This window comes from Scatophagus argus, chromosome 7 (genome assembly GCF_020382885.2).
Source record: "Scatophagus argus isolate fScaArg1 chromosome 7, fScaArg1.pri, whole genome shotgun sequence".
Classification (NCBI taxonomy): Eukaryota; Metazoa; Chordata; class Actinopteri; family Scatophagidae; genus Scatophagus; species Scatophagus argus.
The window spans coordinates 12325856-12349396 of record NC_058499.1 but is presented as its reverse complement, the minus strand read 5'-3'; the positions used below and the strand labels follow the sequence as shown (position 1 = coordinate 12349396).

At 38.7% G+C, this 23541-nt stretch overlaps 1 long non-coding RNA gene across 3 annotated transcripts in view; it reads right to left on the bottom strand.

Annotated features, from left to right (window-relative positions):
• Window positions 1–23541, bottom strand: part of LOC124062146 — a 142827-nt gene that overhangs the window by 98455 nt on the left and 20831 nt on the right. The window lies entirely within an intron of this gene.

The following is a 23541-nucleotide window of genomic DNA, read 5'->3' as shown; positions in this document are numbered from 1 at the left end:
CATGAGTTTTGTTCTACAGTACAAAGTGCATGCAAGGAAACTGCAAGGGTAGACATTGTGCCTAGAAGTCACATCTTTGACAGTATAGCCATACTAAAAAGATATCTCTTCATTGCCAATATGAGAAGTAGGAATTATTAGAGTGACCAGTCTCTTTTAACTAGAGATGCATCAATCAAACGAGCAGGAACCGGAATCGGCCGGTTTTCAGCATCTCTCGAATCGGAGACCAGCCAGTCAGGCTCCTGTATCTCCAATTCCAAGCTGGTCTGCAGGCAATATCACAGCCGCGGTCACAGCGGCACACTAACATGTTGTACCGTGGAAGGTCTTCTCTTTGAGTGAAGAAGGTACAAAGCTTGCAATTTGTAACACATGTATGGCCAAAGTTAACAGTGGGGGACTACCACAAGAACATTTGGAACAACAAACCTTCTCAGACACTTAAAACACCATCACCCATTTGAACATGTCCATTTTGAAGAAGCTAGCAAAAGAAGAGTGGCTGAAGCTAAAATCAGCAAGAGCTCAGTGCCATCCACGAGCAAACAGCCTCTCCTGTCTTTCCTTGGTTTGAGCAGTGAAAAGACCAAAGCAATTATGAGGAAAATTATGAAATTCATGGCCCTGGATGATCAGTCGTTTTCCATAGTTGAGAACAGAGGCCTCAGACCTAGTGAATTTCTAAGCATACTGTAAAATGATAGAAGTAAATGACATTTGTTAGATATACATATGTGTGTGTTTGTGTTGCAGTCAGCCCTGCGATTGACTGGCGACCAGTCAAGAGTGTACCCGCCTCTCTCCCGTAGTCAGCTGGGATAGGCTCCAGGCCCCCCGTGACCCTGATGAACAAGCAGTATGGAGAATGAATGAATGAATGTGTTGCACCTGCTTTTGTTTGGTAAAGTAAAATATATCGGATAATGTTGAGTTCACAGCAAACTTGATTTTTGCTTGTTTAAACTGGCCTTACATATGGGCAAGTGAGCTTTTCATTACAATGGACAGATTGGAACAGTACCTACTGGTCAGGAATGTACCATCAGTAATCATTTACAATTATCAATGACTTGTATCTGTTTAGGTGATCAGGTACAGGGCAAACATTTTTATCAACAAAAATCATCTAATCAGGTACATCTACAGAAGTGTGAAAATAATGCTTGGAAAATAAATAACAGTTTTAATGTATTTGTAAACAAAATCCTTAAGTTACCTCGAAAGCAATTTTACCAACACCATGAGTGCCTCACAAACTATCTCCTTTTAAGAGGCATGTAAAATGTCATTGTTTAAGGAGTGCATCAATAACTGCTGACATCGTTAAATGTAAAGCACCACGTAAGGGGGGGATGTGGGGTGGGGTGTGTGTGTGTGTGGGGGGGGGGGGGGGGGGGGTATAAAATTAATTAATTTTACTGGCACATTATTTATGACTTAATATGATATACTGGTGTGCTTTATAATAACACTGAATGTGCATATTTCTGGAGGAGACAGTGAAGTAATTATGCAGAATGCCTTTTACCATGAATGTACAATATTAATTACAGGCACGGTTGTTTATCAATTGTGAAACACTGTTTATAAGCTGTTTGGAAGATTGCCATGATGACCCAGGCTTGCTCCGATCTTTTACTTTCAATTGTTTATAATGTGACACAAGGCAACCCTTTCCAGAGCAATGATATCCAGGTTGATTAATGAGGAAGCCATGAAGGAGAATCAAAGATTCAAACACCCGATAACCCTGACAAAGGCAAAGGAATAAATGAGATAAGAATGTTAAAACATTAATGTCAAGGTAATATTTTATACGCATCAAGGCTACATGACATAACCTGTTCGTTGACCATGCGCTATTGTCACAGACAGGCAGCGAGTTTACCACGAAATACTGGAAACCCTGTTCTCCACAAAATTGGGCAACTTCTATTGGTTGTGTTTTCGTTTAGTTCATTCTCTACACCTCTTCAAAACAGCCAGGTCACGAAGCAATTTGGACCATGTGTCACTGATGTGCCATCACAGCATTACTCGCCTAATCCTCCACATTATGTTGGATGAGAATCTGCACTCTGATAGCCTAAAGCACCAAGGAGGATTTGATCCCAGGGCCGTCTGTTTCAGAGTGGCATGTAATAATCGTCTGACATAAGTGGCCAGGCGCTGATAAGTACACTGGTAGAATTGTTTGTCTTCATATACGCAGTGCCTACTGAGGCCTGATATTTTTTCAGCAGATTGTAGTGCGGTTTTGGGGGATGCGGAAGACTTTTGATGGAAAATTTTCTTGGACCAACATTAAGATGCAGACTTTATGACACTAATTCTTCATTGGAAAATAATTCAGCTAAAATTGAGTAACTAAGAATGGTGATCTTAGAAGTCCATGAGTACATTTTTCTAATGTTTTGCCAGTCAGAAAGTATACACATGGTAGAGATCTTAATCAAATATTCAGAAAACCAAGATCATATGGTAACTGTAAATGAACTGAGTAAACATTTATAATAAAAGCATTATCTGTCCTGGTATCACATTTAGCATTAAGGCACATACAACGTGACAATGTCCTTCAATTAAAATCAGACAATGAATTTGCACAACTGCACAAAATGCACAACTTCCTAATAAACCAAAAATAAAGACATAGAACTTAAATAGATTTTAAAGGCATAACATTCAGCAACTGTCACTTGCTATTTGTAAACACATCATTAAGCAAATCTGGACAAAGAAGGTTGATTATTGAGCTTCATTCCCCGGCTGCCAAACTGTCACTAACCCAAAACGACAATATTTGATGACCTGAGAATGAAACTAAACAGCCAGCTTTCTCTCATCAGAATCACTGACTGTCACTGTCCCAAACGCAGCACAATATTAAGAAAACACAGGCAGAGGGCAGGGTATCCACAGGTTTTTTTTTCATATGAGCCTATACACTTTTTTTTGTTTTTAGGAAGTGTCTGCATATTATGTCTTTAATTTGATTTTTCAAAAAAAGCTCACACAGCATACAGTATTCCAGTGTTTTGAGGCCAAACAACAACAACAACAACAACAGATCAATATGTATCTGATTATGTCCCCCACAAAAAAATGACCTCAAACATCCAGAGGCGCATTGTTTCATAATAACTTAATGAGTGCTGCATTTGACAAATTCTATAAATTAACATAATGGCTTTATAACAGAAACAACAAGAAAAGCAAATAAAAATTGAATGTAAGTTTAACACTCCCCACGGGAATAAATGATACATAACAACGCACTTTATTTATGAAAATTATATTATATTATTCATCACACAAGGCTCCTGACAAACTTTCACTTGATGTGTCTATTCTTTTCATTTATGCGTATCAGTGCAAACCTTGGGTGCAATCAATAATGTAAGTGTTACCTTTTTTAGTTTCCACCAACATTGTTATTTCTTAACAAATTATCTAAATGATTCTAAACAGGAATAAAGGTGCAAATGCATGTTTTTCTGTCTGCTTACTGGGGAATGACAAAAAAATTAATTAAAACTGTTGTTGTGTTTTCCCTTGTCTTACTATGATATTTGTAGTATAGGAGAATTTGCTTCGTTTTCTCCATTTATTATGATCAGTATTAGTTCATTATGAGAACCCTTCACTGCTGACTCCATCACACAAAAACACTGAGTAGTTCTGAATCCAAGTAAGAGACATCAGGGTCAGACAAACCCCTGCAGAGAGCAGACATCTACTAATACTGCTGCTGTACAGTGACACTTGGGTACAATTTATATTGTAATAGGATGTGTAATTGAGTGAAATTTCTTATTACAAGATTATAAGATAGATATTGGTACTCAAGCTTGATCAAAATTATAGGTATCTGGCAGAGTATTAATGTCATAATATTTAAACATAGTGTAGTCCCCAATGACAGAGAGAGAGAGAGAGAGCTCATACGGACAGAAGTGTAGACGTGATACAAACACTTTCTGAAGTTAGTGAGTGCATGCACAGTGCTGACTGGATTCTCTACTAGCAAACAGAGTGAAGGTTGACTCATATGAAAAGGTCCAACACGTGTGTAAGGTGCAGCGGTAGGGCTGCATTATATACAACTTGTGTATGTAATATCAGCAACTAAACTGCATTTTTCAAACTAAAGTAAACTTCAGCCGCCACGCCCAGATACGATCTTAATCCCTTTTTCCTCTCCTCCCATGTCCCATCATGGCAAAATGTTAACAGAGGAAACAATAAAGACAGCCGTCTTAAGACCAAGGACAGGAGAGACAGCGGACAGGTGTAACAGTTTCCTCCACCCATGATGTTGAATTCCTCTCATTTGCATGCAAGGAATGCATGAGGTGAAAACAGTTGCAGCCTGGAGGCCTGGACAAAGAGGATTGTGTAAGGCTCCAAAAAGTTAGATTTTTACAGCATGTGAGACTGCTTTTATTGTGAAAGGCTTGCTATCTGCTGCTTGTTTGGACTGAGCTATTAAACTAAATCACGGTGGATAAAGAACAGACATTTTTTGAGATATGACAATGCAGACGGTGCTGTAAAGCTATTTCAACTGTTAAAGGGGCATGTCACAGATTAAAAAAAAGAAAAGAAAAAAAAAAACTCAGGTGATGTCATCAGAGTTACCTCAAATGGTCTGAGACTAAACAGAAAACCTGCATTATAAAGTGGTGTTGTGGAGACTGAAATACATGGACATATAACAAAAGATGCTATCCAGTTGCATTACAACACATGTAAGATCCAGTGCTTTTGGAGCTTGACCTATATAGTTACCAAAAGTCATGATGTTTCAGCACTTGCAGCTTTGACCATGTTTTTTATTTAAAAAAAAAAAAATCTGTCTCTCATAAGTATCCAACTCTTATGGAAGTGAAATAGTAAATCATTGGCGTATTCCCAATACAGAAGGGAATCTGTTGTCAGCAGGTCTGCTGAGTTGAAACAAAGCTGAAGAATGGTTCAGTATAGTGACCCTTACTTCAAATACAACTTAAATAATAATACACATTACGAGGTACACCAAGTTTATCTCAAATAAATGAAAACATACACAAAATAACAATGGAATATATTTTCTCAGCCAACTAGCTTGATTCTCACAGGTGGTTTTATGCTGCAGGATCACAGGCTCTAAAAAGGTTTCATTTACTACTTGTCACTACTGCATGTATGCTGTTAGGAATGCCATGCTTGGAGAACATTACATGTACTGCTTAGAGAGGACAGGACAGAACCTAGGTTTACACTGTGCCACGTGTCTTCACTGCCCTCTACAGGATGAAGAGTGTTTGTGATCTATGATCTGTCCTTGTGCCGCCCCCAGTATCATTTTTACAATGACCCCTTGCAGCACTCAAGAGCCCTTGCTTTCATTATTTTTTACACATGGGTTCCAATACACAGAAAAGGCTGTGGTGATATCATCTAAATGAAGAAATTCCATTAAGTTGGAGGATAATGACATTTCATGTCATCACACAGTGTAGCATCATACATAATTTGTTTACTCTTGCATCTCACAGTGTAAATGTGATTGTTTTGTATCCTATGTCTTAGTGGACCAGGTTAGTTTTAGGGTAGTTGCTGTGTTGTCTGTCACCTACACTTCTCAAGGAGCACAGTCTAAGATTATCTGGAGCTAGGGTCACTGAACTGAGTGGCTGAGAGCTTAACCAGCAGAGCAATTAACTCACAAACAAATCCGAAACAGCCAGTTGTCCAAGTAAATCTATACAGACGTGCTTATTCTAAGTGCCTGGTTTGTCTGCATATTTGTCAGGATCACAATAATCTTGACTTGAAACTTGAGAGTAAAGAAGAGAGGAAGTCCTTTAAATGCATACTAGCTGGTACACCATGACATGTCTTCCTTTTTATCAAATATGATGAATACATATATGCATACCTGCAACACTCATCTCTGATCGTAACTGCTAGCAGGTGGTTGCTATATTGCCACCATCATCATATTGGGAATGAGCCTGGAGGCTTTTGCTAAATTTAGTGACATACTACCAAAGAAGTTAAAGCTTCACAGCTTTGATAACTGCACCTCCACCACCAGGAGAATGTCTGATGTTATACTGCACCCCTCCTGGGCTCAGCCACCCAATAAAAGTCCAAAACACTCAACTCAATACTCATATCATTTAAGTGGCCATGTTGTCATATTTGATGAAATTGCTTATAATAAGGCATTATAGCTATTTAATAAAGCAATATTTCATTGTACTTACAGTAAATACATGACAGCAGGACGCTGTCATCACCACTAACCTAACACTTGTTTTAAGTGTAACTGCATCAATAAACCAGCACTACTCCAACAGCTATAAGTACTGATTGCTTTAGCTTAGCGGCTCCCAAATGTTTTCAAGTTAAGGACCACTAAACAGAAATGAGACCACAGACAACCATTTGATAAGGTTTTGTCCCAGAGTATCCCACCAGATAGAAATTTTGCTTTTAGTTGTTTAATTACAGAAGGTGACCAAACTCATGACAAAACAGTCATACATTCTCTCACTGTGTTATGTATGGACGGCATTATAGTGAAAAAGGAATTATTTCCCTTTTTCCTGGGAATCTTGGAACCCAGTTTAGGGAGCCTGCTTTTAAAACCACGGCTTTAGCTCATTAATGTACGAGTGTACATCTAAATCAGTGCAGATGTGATTTGGCATACCATGATATCAATTCATATTTTGCACTTCAACAAGTGTACCTGTTATATGAAATTATTATCTTTGACAACAGTGCATGACCCATCAGTTCAATATTATATGACTATGTGGCAAGACACACATTTTTTTTTTAAAAGCAATATTGCTGAGTTTATCCTTAAGTTACCTCCCACAGCATTTCCCTTACTGTAGGCATGTGCGTGATCTCACACTTTGTTGAGCCCTCCCTTCCTCATTCTCTCTCCCTCTCACTGCCTCTCCTGTCTCAACCTCATCTTTCTCTGCACTCTCTCTGCTTCTTCTGTCTCTGTGTGGGGCAACCGAGGCAAATGTGCCAAACTGCCCTATTTAGGTCACACTAACAACAGTAGCACAGCTCACTTGGGATTCAATCCGGCCAAATTTGACTGCATCACGGCAGTAGGGCAATTCGGGGCATGGCATCTTCAATGTGAACTCACAACCACATACAGAGGGCTAACTTTGTGACAAACACAGCTGTGTTAACTTCAAGACAAAACAATCCAGCAGATTTACTGTGCTGCAATCCATCTTCACAATTCCAAGAGGCATTCATAAAATCAGGTGATCATGTTGTCTCTGAGCACTCTTACAAGGGTATAAGGGCACTGGGGTCAACAGGGGTAAAGGTGACCTGGCTCTTTAACATGTGGCAGAGGGAATTACTGATATTGTGCACAAGGACAGACAGAGCAGCTGCTGTCACTTTTAATGGCATCATAGATTGCTTCAGAAGCACCACCGCTGGCTTTAGCTTCTTCTGTGATCTGGACAGAGCAGCCCAAGCCTCACTGCTTTGTTGCATTTTTGCCCAAATGGGTGTCACCTATTCTCAAGGGTATTGGATTTAAAAAATGGATTTATTTTTATAAATCTTTGAACTATGTCTCACAGTGAGCCATATTTTCATGTCCCTGCACCATTCTTGTAGTTCACTGTTTAAATCTGATAAAAACGTAATCTTTGTAATGACTGGAATATCCAAAAAATGGTCAAATACTGCAACTATTTTTAGCATGGGTGAACACAAGCGGGAGCTGTACCACATCAACCACCAAATGTGATCCCAAAGTCTCTGAATATGTTATTTCCCTTTAGACTCTGACAGATTTTTCCTAAATAAAAAAAAAAAAAGGCTTCTTAAAAATATTTATGTCTGCGGTCTGACTGTCATGTCTTACACTCATCACTACAGTATACGACAAGAGTTGTGCAGTGTTCTCCTGCCACTCATTTCTTATCTGTCAAAATACACTTGCTTCCACATTAAGAGGGCAGCAGTGACAAGCTGGCTGGCTGGCTCTGTGTGTGTGTGTGTGTGTGGGGGGGGGGGGGGGGCTCCATCGCCAAACAAAACAAGCTGCATTAATCTGTCATGATCTGTGACTCTCCCCTCATCATCTCATTGGGTGTGAGGTCTTGGGTGTGGTTATTAAGGACACTGATCTTAAATGGGCCTTCTGTTTTGTCCACTGATTATTACTCACTGGGCAGCTGTGTGCGGGATCACTGAGCTTTCAGACCTTGTTCAAGTGATGCAAGTTTAAATGTTGCATGGGCAATTCCACACGCAAAGAAAAGAGAAACTAATAAAAACTAAACAGTGCACAGGCTATAAAAGTTAACAAAATGTCACACACAATGACACAATGTGTGCGTTGAAGCCTAAGCAGTACAGCTTACCATGCTGCAAATTTAGACTAAAGTGAGGAAGTAAGGTTCAGTGCATGTGTGGAGAGTACAGTGACAAGTTACTAAGTTGATGCCAGAGGGAAGCAGACATACTTGTTGAAGCTCTGAGAACAAGCAGGAGATGAGTGTCGAGACCTGTTAGACGTTTAGAAATACTATGCAGAGTTTACACCCATGTCCAGGAGTGCCTGAAGTCCCACCCCCAACGTACCCTTCTAACAACCTTTGCCCTATCCAGTTTAGCTGCTCTGGGGTTAATTCCATGTCCTGGAGCTGAAACAACAGGATCACAGCCGCAGCACTAATACTCAATAGACACTGACCTACTTTGTTGGTTTATGTGGGAAAAAAAAAACCCGATCTGCTGCCCTAATGCCAGCAATGAAAACGATCTAATGGTTCTAACTGCTCTGTTTAATCTGAAAGCATGCTCATGTTATTAATTTCTCATTATGGGAATGCAGTTCTGATGATGGGATTAAATGCCCTGCTCCAGCTCTCTTTCATTCTATGACCTCCCAACAAAAACACAAAGGCTAAAAACCATCTGGACGGACACTCCCTCATGTCCCTTGTTTATTTGTTTGTGTCTCTCATGTGTAAGGGGCAGTGGGTTACTCATCCATGTTAAGACTCAAAACAATTTGAATCTAAGACAGTGGAGCGGCTAAATCTTTGTGACTATGCTCTGAAAATAAAAGAAAAAGTATGACTGCACAACACATCTCTGCTTTGTTTCTCTGTGAATTCTATAATGTTGTAAATTGAAATATTATTCTTTTCTCCATCTGGCGGATATATAAAACAGTAATATAAAATATTACATTGTTTGAGGCTTGTATAAATTGCTTTGCACATTGTTTCTTTCTGTGCAAATTAATGCTCAAATGGACATAGAGTGCCCTTGGCTGGTTTTACATCCAATTTGAACAATCAAAATCTATTTTTCTGGTCCATTACATCACCACCAGGGGGCACTTGATTCCTCAAGCATGCAGTGTTGTGTTTGACAAATTGCCATAGAGTTAACATATGTATTCAGCAAGGGAATTAGGTAACAAGACTGGGTTTACAACCAGGCTCCATCCAACCCACCCACCCCGATTTTCTGTGCACAATCTGCTATGTCATGTCAACCAGCAGCTACAGAAGAAGAGCTTTAACAGCATTACCCCTGGTTTATAAGTCAATAACTCAATAACAACAACAAGTTATTGGCTGAGGGGGAAAGAGAGCATAAAGTCACCTTAACATATTTTTAAAATGATTGTGATGTCATTTTGCTGTTTTTTTTAAATCCTTAATTAAGCATAATTCTTGTATAACTCACTCAAGTAGTGTGTCCAGAAGCAGAATAAAAAATAAAAGCTTTTCTGAAAATACACAATAACAATAGTCTTTTTTTTTCTACAGCTACATAATTGGCAGTAACACTAAAATGATGACCTATCTGGTATGTAAAATTGGGGTGTTGTGATTTTGTCCCATAAAAAATAGTATATAAAATGATATTGTGATATTCTTATACAGTAATACAAAGACTGCATGTAAGCTTATTTTAGAGTACTTTGAAGTAATCCATGTTGAATGCACTGGTCTATATTAAGCTTCACCTTTATCAACAACAACAAAAACACACCTTTGATAAACATATGCAAAAAAGCTTGTATAGTATTTACTTTTCACCAGGCAACAATTCAAATGGCTGAATCAGCAGAAAATATGTCTAAACCTGAGGCTTTCAGTATACCTAATAATACAAACATGACATGTAATACATCATATCACCCATTACCAGTTAGCCGTCTAAAACATGACGAAAATGCACAGGCTGTAGACACATCAGAAAAGGCATCTGCATTACCCTGTGGTATTTTCTATTCAGTCGTTCCACCAGCAGTCATTGTAATAGAAACACAGTGTTTTCAGGAAAATCCTTCTATACTGCCTTGTATTTTGAAGTGAAGAATATTAAGTATTCAAATTTATTTTAGATTATTAAATGTGATGGTTTTCTCTCCCAGGCAAAAAATATACAAATTTGTCAGTTTGTTATAACAAATTCCAAATGTGACATTTTTAAAAGCACAGCTATCACAACTATATTTAAAGCATGTACCATTAAGTTCAAAGAGTAAACCCTAGGGGGTGAGTGCTATGAATTATTTGCAAGGGAAAAGGCATGATGCATCTTTTAACATGTGCAGTCATTTCAGAGTGCAAAGCCTACAAATGTCATGTCCTCTTAAGATCAAAAGTAATTGGTCAGGCTGCACAACAAGGCACAGGGGTAACGAGGCAGTTTGCCACTGTAACAGACTCAAATGACATACTGTGTAGCATGTCGGTGAGCTAATAGACCCCATCGCACAAGGAGAGACCACGGTTTCACTCTGTCTTATCAAATTAAGCTAAAGAGGTGAACTACTTTTTTTATCCGCAAGCAACATTATTCCCCTGTAATACCTGATTTTTCAAAGCTGCAATGTCTAAGCATATCTAAATTAAAACTTAGCATTAATTCTGCTGCCAAATGCTAAAAGTATAAATAAATACTATTCATTTCACAGGAAGGTATTATTTCTCATCTCATAAAATCAGACTAATACTAAAACACAAGTGAATTATGTTTAAAAAAAAAATCTATGAACACAACATGGGACAATTCGTTGACCTAAAGAGAGAAGTAATTGCGTTCCAGCGTTCTAGGTGTGCCAATGAGTGACGCTGAAGTGTAAAGGCCATTAAGAGGGCAAAGTGGGGGATGCGGTGCACTAGCTCACAGAGCATTGACCAGGACCTGTGGTGCCTCACAGCTGCAAGGAAGAGGGTGGTGACAAGGGAAGCAGGTGATGTGCTCCAAGTCGCCCTCCACCACTTTGCAGCCTGCAGTGAGCTGCTCCTTCATACCCCTGAGATATCAGATGTCAGATCTGATGAATATGGCTCAGATAACATTAGGGCTATACTGACTTTAACACTAGGGGTTCAAGCAGAACTAGAGAATATAATCAAAACACACACAGTAATATGACAACATTTCCTACACTGCATGTTGGAGAATTGGCTAAGATGTAAGAGTTATTTAAGATACAGCAAAATACTACTACATCATTTTTATTGTTAGTTAAGAAAATAATGAAATCACCACATGAAAGTACCACTTAACTGTCAAGCAAATATACTGGATTACATTTTTTTAACTCCTGTGTACCTAAAGAGAGCACTGTGTAGTTGGATTATCCAGGAAGGTACATGTTACACTATATTAGATGTTAAAAACCCACGTGACTGCATTTGACATCAGGGGAAAACAAACTTGAACGATACATCTCTGATAATGGCAATGATGTGTGTAATTAAGGCAGAGCAATGACTTACAAGGACTCTAAAGAGTTCAGAAATGTTTTACACTTTACTTTTTAATGTACTCCATTTGAGTGAACAAAAATGAAAAAAATAACTATGCTTTAAATAGAATGGATGCTATGTGTCTTCCTAGTTTCATAACACTGGGGAGTAAAAGTTTTATACTTTTGGTGAGCATGGGGACAGGAACACTTGTCACAATGTGGGGCAAGCTGTTCACTGGACATTTCATTTTTATACAAGAACGGTAAAAATGGATACAATCAAAATAATTTGCAACAGAACAACTCAAAGAGTGACTTAGGTAGAAAACAACTGTATTTGAAGCCATGTTCGCTTGACTTTCTGTCCTTTGCACAACAAAAAAAAATATGCGGGCACCTTAAATAACATCTGTCAAACAAGTCATTAAATTCATCTGATCTGACGGGACTACAAGTCAACACTGCAAACAGTGGAACTGCTGTTTGAAGGTGAAGTTGATGCTGCTTCATACGTACGAGCACGACTGTCATCCTCCCATCAGCTAGTAAGTGGGTCACAGGACTGTACATGACCCAGACAAGGGTCTCGCCCCGCAGGGTCATGGGCCAGTCAGGCATGAGGTGCCAACTGAGCGCCTCTGATTTGACTCCCAGTTAGGTGGCCTGAGCTGAGCCCCTGAGTTGAGCCCCTGGCTCGCTCTACTGACACAAGGCACAGTCTGTAAGGAACCCCAGGGTTCACACACAGTCACAGTCACATGTCTTCAGCAGAACACTGCTTTAGTATGCTTGGACTGACACCACTAACCCTTAGCTTCTCCCCTTCTCTTTTCATCTTACATGAACTCATATATTTCTTTTATAAGTATGTTTTAATTAACACATCACAGTTAAGTTCTCAATTTACTTATCATGGTACCATTAACACATCATGGTAGTAACTATACTCAGAGCAGAAACTGTATTTCTGTATGTCAACAAAATTTGCTTGTATTGTTCAAGAAAGAAATATTGTTTTACTGGTTTGTGCCAACAGAACATAACGTGGCAAAGAGTGCCCGATAAGGCTCTTTCTCAGACCATATACAAAGCATGCTGCTAAGCACAAAGACAACATTTTCTTCAGTATTGAGCACTTTTATGTGGCCCCAAAATGTTCTTTTAGCCAAGGAAAGTTGGAAAAAAAAAAACACAATTCATTTTTACCTGCCCATGGCCTGTTGATTGAAATCACAGTAATACAAATAGGGCAGACATCAGTCTGTCAGAGGGGCCCCCTGCAGTGACAGAAAAGCCTTTTTTTCCCGGAGCTGGTTGATGGACATGATTTATAAAGCTTTTGCCTGTTGTAGAAAAAAAAAACTGGGCCAAAATGGATAAGAGGACATAATAACATCTAAAAAACTTCAAGATTTCTTGTACAGAACAAAATACCTGATTTTTAATATAATAGTACCAACATACATGTATGTGTAGAAATGAAAACATGGCAGATTAATCTCCTTAATGAAGCTACCAAACAGCAAATAAAATTAGAGTCAGAGGCTTGATACATCCAGCACCCAAGCAAACGCTGCTTGGTCAGAAAGTGTGAGTGAGGATATTAGAAGGCAATACTAATTAAGTCAACTGGCCTATGTAACCCTGAGACAATTCGTACTCCAGCCTGTAACATCTTTATTGATCTCAGGAACGCTTCAGTGGACTCCCTGTGCTTATCTCGCCATTAAAAGCATCTCTTGTGACGAACCATGATTTAATTAGATGACAATCACTGTTAACAATGTGCGTCTAACATCACAAAATTTACACATTACTGTTGGCAGTGATAAATTTCAGTATCCCAGCAGAGACAACTCACATCTTTCACTTAACCAGGACAAGATAGTGTAGTTTTCTAACTTTATAATAAAGGATGACACACAGGAACTTTAAAAATCCAACAAAGATGACAACATATTTTTCCATGTACATCAGATGTTTTTGCTGTGTTTCAAAACTGGAAATTAGCGTCAGGGCTTTCCTATAGTACAAAAGTTTATCCTGGCTTACATCTCACCTCACACTCAGTCATGTGGCCTAGCAATATGAGCAATGTATGAAAAGAGCCACTGGAGGGCAGTATACAATTTAAACACCATGAATTTGTATATTTTATTCCCAAGGATATTATAAAATGAAGGAGGAGCATACTGAAGAAAAAGTTTGGGTTTTTTTCCAAAAAATAGGGAGTGTCAAAAAATGCACTAAAACATGTAATATTGGATTTCTGGGAAATTAATGATATTGGCAGCCTTGTGAGACATCAAACTACATTTCGTAACTGAATCTTTTGGGCTGAGCTACATAAATGGATGTAATGAAGAGAAAATACAGGGAGGTATAAGCACATATTATACTGATATTTACTGGCTGTTTTCATCAGTGCAACTTCTGTCACTTTACAATCAACAATAAGGAATATTTGACCTGCAAAGCTAAAACCTAATAGAAATGGTCATCGAGACAATAACAGGAAGACACAGTATTTTTGGCAAGGTGAATAGGTGGAGGCCAGGGGCTAATAGCAATGAGGGATTTGTCAGTCATCCCTGTATTTAATAATCCCTAGCTCTCCATTTTCTGCTGTTTGTTTATATTAACCTCTGGTTGAACCCTCTTTAGTGGCAGCCTCTTTTGCCAGAAAGTTCAGTGAACATTCAGCTCGGAAGCGGAGAGCATGTCATCTCGAATCTATTAGCCCACAGGGGAGATTGCAGCGCCTCTCTCTCTCTCTCTCTCTCTCTGACGCTATCCGTCTCTCCTCCTCTCTCTCTGACTCTATCCATCTCTTTTCCTCTCTCTCTCTCTCTCTCTCTCTCTCTCTCTGAAACATACACATGCACACAATAACACACACTAGGTGAGCTTCTAACTCACACATTTTCTATGCTGATGGTGAATGTAACTGAGATTATTGCATACAGTGACCTGGTTCTGACCTCGCCTCTTCACTCATGCCTAATAATCTCATCACACCATGCACCATATAGCCCCACAGAGCTATACCAAGCTAAGAATGTAAAGCTTGAGAACAGAACAGAGCAGATGAAGTTTCGAAATAAGAAACGTGATAGATACATGATACACTGTAGTTCTCAAGCCAAATTTAAAAACCACATATCTTGTACATTATGTTTAACTTAGTGTGTTGAGTCAGAAGGAGGCCCACGTGTTTGAAAGCTATTAAAGCAAAGCTAACTATGGTGAAAGAAAAGTAAATTTTTAATATTTATAAAACTAATATATTTGGATGGTGTATACAAACTTGTAACATTCTAAATTGTCAACCATTGTGGGATATTTAGAGGTTTGATTTTATAAAGCAGGTATACCACTAAGCAAAAACAGTCACATAGTGACAGTCACAAGTTGTGCAAGCAAAATTATACCTTTAAGAGTACACATGTACATGTGCAAAAGTACAAGCAATCACTAAGCAAATCCGGTGTCCCATTTGGGACTTCTGATGCTTTCGCAGCTTTTTAAAGCTAGTCGAGATGAAGATCATTATATCCACTTTATATACTTTTGGATCAAGTTTAAAGTTCCTCTCTACTCCAAAAAATGCTTTTATTCTCGTTATAGTTAAATGTTTGGCCTGTGTGGAAGGGCATTTGTCTGACACTACGAAGCTGTTCTCACATTCATTCCTTAAGGCCTACAAGCAAGATTTGTGACATCACAAATACTTTGGAAGCCACAATATACACATACACAACATCACAATATACACAGTTGTGATGTGGAAAGTTGCCTTCAAGGAAACAGGAGATGTCTTGTGTCCAGCAGTTAAAATCTGGAAATGAAAAAATAATGAGGCAAAAGCTGCCATTGGGTAATTGTGCTTTTTTTTCTGCAAAAACAATGTCAGACACACATTAGAGAATTGTTATGTATTAATACATGTGTGAATGAGATCTTTAATCAAATGCTTCGCACATACAATGTTAAACAGCAAAGTAATGACACCAGTCAGGTATATCTGCAGGGGGAAGAAGTACTATATTTTTCTTCCAAATGTAGTGAAGTAGCAATACACACCAGCAAACAACAGATCTGAAATAAAGATTTCTTTTTTTTTTTAATAACAGCTGCACTTTCAACAACATTAAGGTGACTATCATCACTTTATCCAACTTATTGTCATGGTATGAGCATAAGCTACTGTTCTTGTTATAGAAAGCTGAAAAAAAACTGTTTTTTGTGTAATTTCAAGACACATTTAATATGACAAACTACTTGTTTGTGGCTGATATCCTTAAAAAAAACTTGTATCCTACACTAATGCAAGAATGGTAGCAACTTTCATTGGTGATGTGAAGGACTTATTGTTGAAATACAGCTCAGGCACTCATCATACCTCACTGATAAATATGAACATCGTGCTTATATAATGCCATTCTATATACATATATATATATATATATATATATATATATATATATATATATATATATATATATATATATATATATATTTTGGCTTTTTTTTCAGATCTGTGTAGGAGACCCTGTACTAAAATCCTGACACTATCAGCACATTTTAGTCACATGGAGCTCATCAGAGTGTGACAGGCATGTGTCTGGGCCAGTGCACATCTGATTCAGTCACCGCCTATTTACCTCTACAGATGACAGATTTTTAACCTCTGTCACTATGAGGTGCTGGGACATAGACGCAAATTGCATCATATTCTTACTCAAAAAGCATTTGATGTATCTTAAAGAAAAAGTTGATGGTGATTCTAATGCATGGTTGAGTCTGGTAATTTGCCTCAAGTGATGTCACTTAAGGCAGCTTCAGTTGGGGCTGAAGATTGCAAGTTTAAAAATGGAAAAAAAAAAGAAAAAAAAAATCTAGTACAATCGGGTGTGCAACCAGAAAGAAGTAAGAAGTTATCAGACCGTTCTTCATCCGTGCTTGAGGCTAGGATTCAGTTTTATTATCTTATTGTTAGACCTTTGAAGAAGAAAAGCTGAATGATTGTTTTGAGATTGTTTACTTCTTTCTGGTTGCACACCCAACAAAGTGTTGTTGATAGATTGTTCCTCCAATCTTCTCCTGGGGCCTCCTCTCTATTCACTCCTTGTCTCCTCAAGGTGCATTCAGTGGACTGGAAGGGCCTGACCCCAGAAAGCATAAGTTAGGATAATGAAATGCACGCCTTTACAGTCTAATGTTCCAGGCTTTCCCAGTGTTTAGTCCATGTGATTTTTGGACCTTTACTCTGCTTTGTCTGACCATGCCTGTTTTTTGACTTTTGGACTAGATTTTTTGACAGTCCCTGTGGATATTGTTTGCCTGTCTTGGACTGCATTTCAAGTTTGACCGTTTCTTACTTTAGTCTCGTGTAAGCCTTTCGTTCCTTTGACTGTTTATATTAAATTACTGCACTACCTCAGCATCTGAGGCATGCATATCAGTCCAATTCCTTTCATTACCCATTTCCGTGTAGGCAAAAGCACAACATGGTAGAGTCCAGAGAAACTTAATAAACTTAATGAAATGCTGTCAAAGACAAATTCCTAATTATTTGGGCATTCTTGCAAATTTGGCAAGTGTTATACATTAAGTTATTTCTGCATGTTGGCTACTACTGTTGGGCTGCTGATAAACAACAACAAAACATTTGGTCTTTGCAAACTGTAATTGTGCTGTAATTGTGCATGAAGAGCGAGGAATTGAAATCCAATCACAAGTGGTCATTCAAGACAGAGATGCATTTTACCGCAAGATATTAGGCTATGTTCACATGTGATAGTAAAACCTAAAACACATGTTAATGCCCAGTATAAACAGCCTCTTACATTCACACAGTACTTACAAATAAACATCTGAAGTCTTATTCTTACATTTCATAACTTTGCAAGACTGCTCCTATAAATTTCCTCTTAGGGTTGAGGGTAAAGCTCATCAAGCAGGAGTACATCCTTATGGGAGAAGTCGATTTCATCCTCATTAAATACATTTCAATGTCCCCGTTCATCTTGCTGGCCCATTTTCTTCAAAAACATGCTTCTTAACCTGGACCAGCTTCTGAACACGAGATAACCGCTAGCAAATACCCAGAGCATCACTGTGCTTGATCATATTTAAACAGCCAATTCTCTCTCTTAATTTCCAGAGGCATGTTGAGATTAGTATCCCACCAACTGCTTAGACAGTCGCACTCTGGGACACTAGAGATTTAATAAAGCACCTTTTATAAGAGCAGCATTAAGATTCATGAGGGTGGAGCAAGCTACAGTAGTTTAGCATAGACTCAGTTAACATATACCCTCCAAGGCTAAAAAAAAAAAAAAAAGAAAAAGAAAAGAAATTACAAGAACTTCCTATGCATCTTCAGGTAAAAAATTACGTGATTTACAAGGTTGCTGCTCCAAGAAAAAGGTGACAAAAAGATCATTTATTGCTGAGTATATAATGCTTCCCTTTAAACCACTAGGGGGCCACAAAAAACATTTTGACAGTCACATAGCCACCACAACACCGTTTGCTAATGCACATCATTGAGATGTAGGGCAACATTAGTGCTAATTTGGAATAATGCGTCTGTTTACTATCCCAAAGTATATTAAACTCTTTGAATAGTCATATTAGAACTAGCGTGACTGAGAGATTAGTTTGAATTACAGCAATTGCTTGGAAGCTTGATACAGTGATAGAAAGCTACGGCTACTATACATGATGGCCACTGTGACAAAAGCTGTCAATCTCAAAGACAACGGACATTACATATTATTTGAATGGGAAACGGGTGATCGTCAACTGAGGCTCGAGAGTCATATCCACATCACTTCCACAAAGCTTCCAATCGTCTGAGATCCCTAAGTGGAGTTTTTGTTGAGATAAGAACTCATTCAGTAGTTAAATTGTAGGTTTTGTATTGAGCACTGCCTCCTTAGCAGAGGTCTAACAGTATTATCTAAATATTATTACAAATTTCCCATGGTTTTATAAGTCTGTTCATACTAATATAGCTAAATAAAAATAACATTAATTTTGTTACAAAGTGATACATATATGTATATATAATACTATATACATATTTTATTTGAAAGCAAAGGCCCAACACTGTATGCTTAGAAAATTCTGGCCCTTGGACAAAATTAAGTGTAGCTGATGACCTTTTCAGATGAATTTAAAAGACTGGCTGATCAAAAGAATAAAGAGAAATAATGCCCATTTCAAACAGATGCAAATAAAGTGTGCACACACTTTGTACACATGATTCACCTCTGCTGCTACAATTCTATCCTCGGAGAAACACTGTATCTACTAAGTATTTGAGGTGAAACAGAGAGGATATATATTTTATCACAGAACATTATCTTAAATCGTATGTGACAGCTTCCCACAAAACAGCAGCAGCAATAAAAAGACAATCAGTTACTTACTGTTTAACAGGAAAATAAATTCATTCAGTAAACAACCTCACAGACATACAACCCATGCTCAGTGGTCATACCCTCATGCTTGTACAAATTCACCCAGGAATCTTTTGGGATGAGCATCCTGTGCAAAGCTGAGGGGTGATGTTGTATGTTCTGATGCCAGTATATCCCCTGTACATGCATGAGGGGTTAACTGAAGTCAGTGAATGCTTGTTTGCTTCCATATTGCTCCCTGTCGTCAGCAGTAAGCAGCTACAATGGGTCTTGAAAGTCAACTTATAAAAGTTTTATGGAACTCAGAGAGCTTAAGTGATCTTCCCAAGCTCTGCAGTAGCCTGCAGCATGCAGGATGTCTGCTTATATTAATTTCATGGAGTTTAAGAGGTCACCAAACTCATTTGGAGATTCTTACTCATTTATGAACTCTGCAACCCTTCTGTTCTGCAGTGCTCTAAGCTACTGGTCTTGAGATGCTTAAATTTACATGGAATATTATATGGCAAGGTGGCAAAAAGTATAGTGCATTTGGAGTTTAAAGGACATAGGGCTGAATGAAAATGCACTTTGAAATGACATTTACCTGTGTTTTAATGAAAAGTAAGGTGAGCAAGCTGATGTTTTATCTGCCTTCTGTCTTGGGATTTGGGCAGCTGGAGCAAGCAAGGAAGGGTTAGGAATAGGGGCTTTGGGAAAATTGGTTTATCCAATATTCAGAAGATTTCCAATAAGACAATGGACTTCTCAGAAAGCAGCTTAGCTGGATAGCAGTGAAGCCCTGAGGATGAAACTGAGTAAATGAGCTCACTTGCCGGTCTTAATTCAAGGAAAAGACATACTGACAACGAAACAGAAAAACAGAGCATTCCTTTCAATTAAAAACCAAGTTAAGATACTAAAGCAGGACTATAAGAGGGAAGTAGTTAAAGCTCAGCTTAAAGGTTAATCTGATGGTGCTCTCTCACTGAGAGATCCAGAGCAGTCTCATATTGTGGACAGCTTCACTGTCCACAGAAGCCCTTTGACAAAGCCAGTTTGTGGCAGTCTTTCATCTGCAGCAGATCTCCTAGTGAGAGTGTTTAAAACCAATGAGGCCTCACATCTGTGCAGGGACTGAGCTTGGTCAGGGGGGTAGTGGGTGATTAATTGATGGTCACATCTCGCTGACTGCTGCCCACACCGCTTTGATGAAGAGGGATTAGGTTGTGCGCCACAGGCTCAGCTGATAATAGGAGAACAGAAAGGAAATGCTCATGTCACGCTCCATGGCAAGGATTTCAATCAAAGGACCACTTCATCCAGAGAACCAAGACTTTTTAAACCAGTAAAACCCTTAGCTTCCTGCAGCCTGTTTATTAGAAAGTAATTATATGTCAGGATTATAAGTTACTAATTGACTGCATAATTTGAAGAAAACACATACTGCACAGGCAAAATGATCAACAACATCAACTGAAATCTTAAGACTAAAGTTTCTGATATAATCCCAGCCAGAGTGATTGCTTTAGTTGATGCTACTTTCTGAAGTCCGCTTGGAGTACTCATTCCACACATGTAGGCGTAACCAGACATAACCTTGTTGTAGCATAAAGGACATGTCCATGTGTTGTGTATAGTATAGTTTTGCCTTAACACCAGTTTGTTTTCCTTGATCTTTACGGAGATTATTGTTACAGTAATACCATAATTGCAATGCAGTGGAATATTGCTAATGCATTAGCCAATTCACATGAAACTGAAGTCCACACTGAACTAAGAAAACTGAAAATAGCATTTAAATAAAATTCTCATAGAATTTAACTAGTATTTTGTAGACATACTGTAAATGACGAACATAGACATCATAGTGAGCCAAGGGAAATGACTGTCTTGGGGTTGCAAGGTTTAGGCATAGTTTCATCTATCTGAGCCTTTATTTAGCCCCCTATCCTGTCTTGGTACCTGCTGAACTGAGATCAGTCTGCAGTTTTCCCTAGAGACAACACTAATGTCACATACTGACTTGGCACACTAATATTTCACATCCAAACCCAAACCTATTAAGGATGACTACTTACCATAGACAAGATATGTCCTTCACAGCAGCAACCTTCACATTCAGTGTTTTCTCAATCTACACACACAAACACGCATACACACACGTGAACATGAAACACACATAAATATGTGCATACACACACACACACACTGCTGTGCATATTTTTTGTGTTATATATTTTATCTGCTGCCACATACAATGGTGTTGTCCTCCGTACAAACATCCTTATTATACCCTTGAAATCTTAACAACTCTATAGCGTACCAATATTTTCTGATATCAATGAACACATGGCACAGGGTAAATTCAAAACACACTGAAAATTACAATGCCTGGTAAGTCCTCTCAAATTATAATGTGTATAATAATTGACAGGAAACAATGATACACGTGAATAAATTATTACTTTTGCTCTTGGTTGCGTAATTCACTCAAGTGAGTGCCGCGCTGCTTGCATTCTGTGTTTGTTTCTACAGTGGCCGGTACTGACTGCAAACACTGCACTGTGTGCGCAGTTTATTTCTTTCTGGATCTGGCTTTTATCATTTCTGTCTTTGATGACACTTAATGGTAGACACCAGATTAAATGTGATGCGTTCCTGTCACATAACATACATAGAGTTGCAAGATGTCAGCATGGGGTTAAAGTTGAAAAATTAAAGTTGAATTGGTATGCAGTGCTGTCTCCCATATCACCTCACTACTAAATAAAGCTTGGAAAACTGCTATTCATGCATGCATTTGCAATAGAAGGTGGTTAGCTCAAGGAGAACACTAAGTGCCATTTTATGCCAAAGTCAGCACCATCAGCAGAATCAGCAAAATGGCATTATTGGGGCAGTCGTGGATCAGCGGTTAGGGTGTTGGACCCGTAACCGGTGGATCGCTGGTTCGATTCCCCGTCCCGGTGTCCATGGCTGAGGTACCCTTGAGCAAGGTACCTAACCCCCACTGCTCCCCGGGCGCTGCACACGGTCGCCCACTGCCCCGGGTTTGCTGTGTGTGTGTGTGTGCATGTCACTTGGGTGGGTTAAATGCAGAGAACAAATTTCGTTGGAGTGAGTTCCCTCCAATGACAAGATATGTCACTTTCCTACTTTCCTTTATTATTCAACATGATCTGCATCAAACATTATCTCACCCGTACCACTCTCCGGACCTAAGTGCAAAAAGATTCATTTGGACTCAGGAAATTACACAAACAGGTTTATGTGCACAGTACTGACATATTATCACTTTTAAGGTAAGACTGCAATTATTTTTAGCACTTACCAGCAGATATGAAGCCACAATAGCATTCATTAAAAGTAACGTATCTGTTTATTTAAGCCCAATATTTACTCTCCTTTTAATTATGTAGAGCTGAGGGAAAACTACAGGATAAGGTGATAATTCAGTTACAAATGCTTTCACATTAATTATGCTCATTCTTTCCACTGTTATAAAAATACTGATTATAGCTGCTATACCACACATCAGTTGTATTGATATTAACTTTTTTGACCATATATGAGAGATTAGACACTACATTGTATCTGTTTCCTGTTGCGAAGGACACTGGAGTTTGATTTATGCTTTCCCCTATTCTATTGAACTATACAAAGGAACTCTCCACCTTGACCGCTCTATTAAAGTAAGGAGCCAAAGTTATCAATCGAGGTGGTGAAAGAAAGGGAAGTCTTCTCTACAAGCCATGCTTTCTCAGCTTAATGGATCACACTATACTGCAGAGAGCAAGAGAGTGAGACAGGGGGAGAGAGAGAGAGAGAGAATGAGTGAGTGAGACAGAGAGAGCAAGATGTTGCTTCTACTGTATGGTTTTGACTGATTATGCATTTTTTTCTTAAGCTATTCATAGAAGATAGATTCATCATTCCAATTTGTCAAGCTAGCAAAGATTTCAATTAATTATGTGCAGCGAAAGACCGGGTATATTAGGCCTCTCTGTCAGCACTAGTCTGAGTCCCCATTTACCGGACTCAAAATAAAGAGGTATCAGAGAGGTGCTTGGAACCACCAGTAATTAATTTGATGAATGCCTTAGCGACACAAATAGTGGCAGCCGTGCATCTTTTCATCAGACACCGGCAGCAGTCTCTGTGCTCAGTGCTAATTTGAAGGGGGCAGCTCATCTGTATAGTGGATGTGTTTGGGGCTGGGTCTATTCTTCAACCCATGTACTCACAGCCTCCTGCTGTCCAGACGGTGTGTGGGGGCTTTATGTTTTCTGTCAACTTTGTCCTTGTGCCAAGCAACTTGCTCCACTTAGTGCCCAGTTTTTTGACTTTGTGGCCTGAACT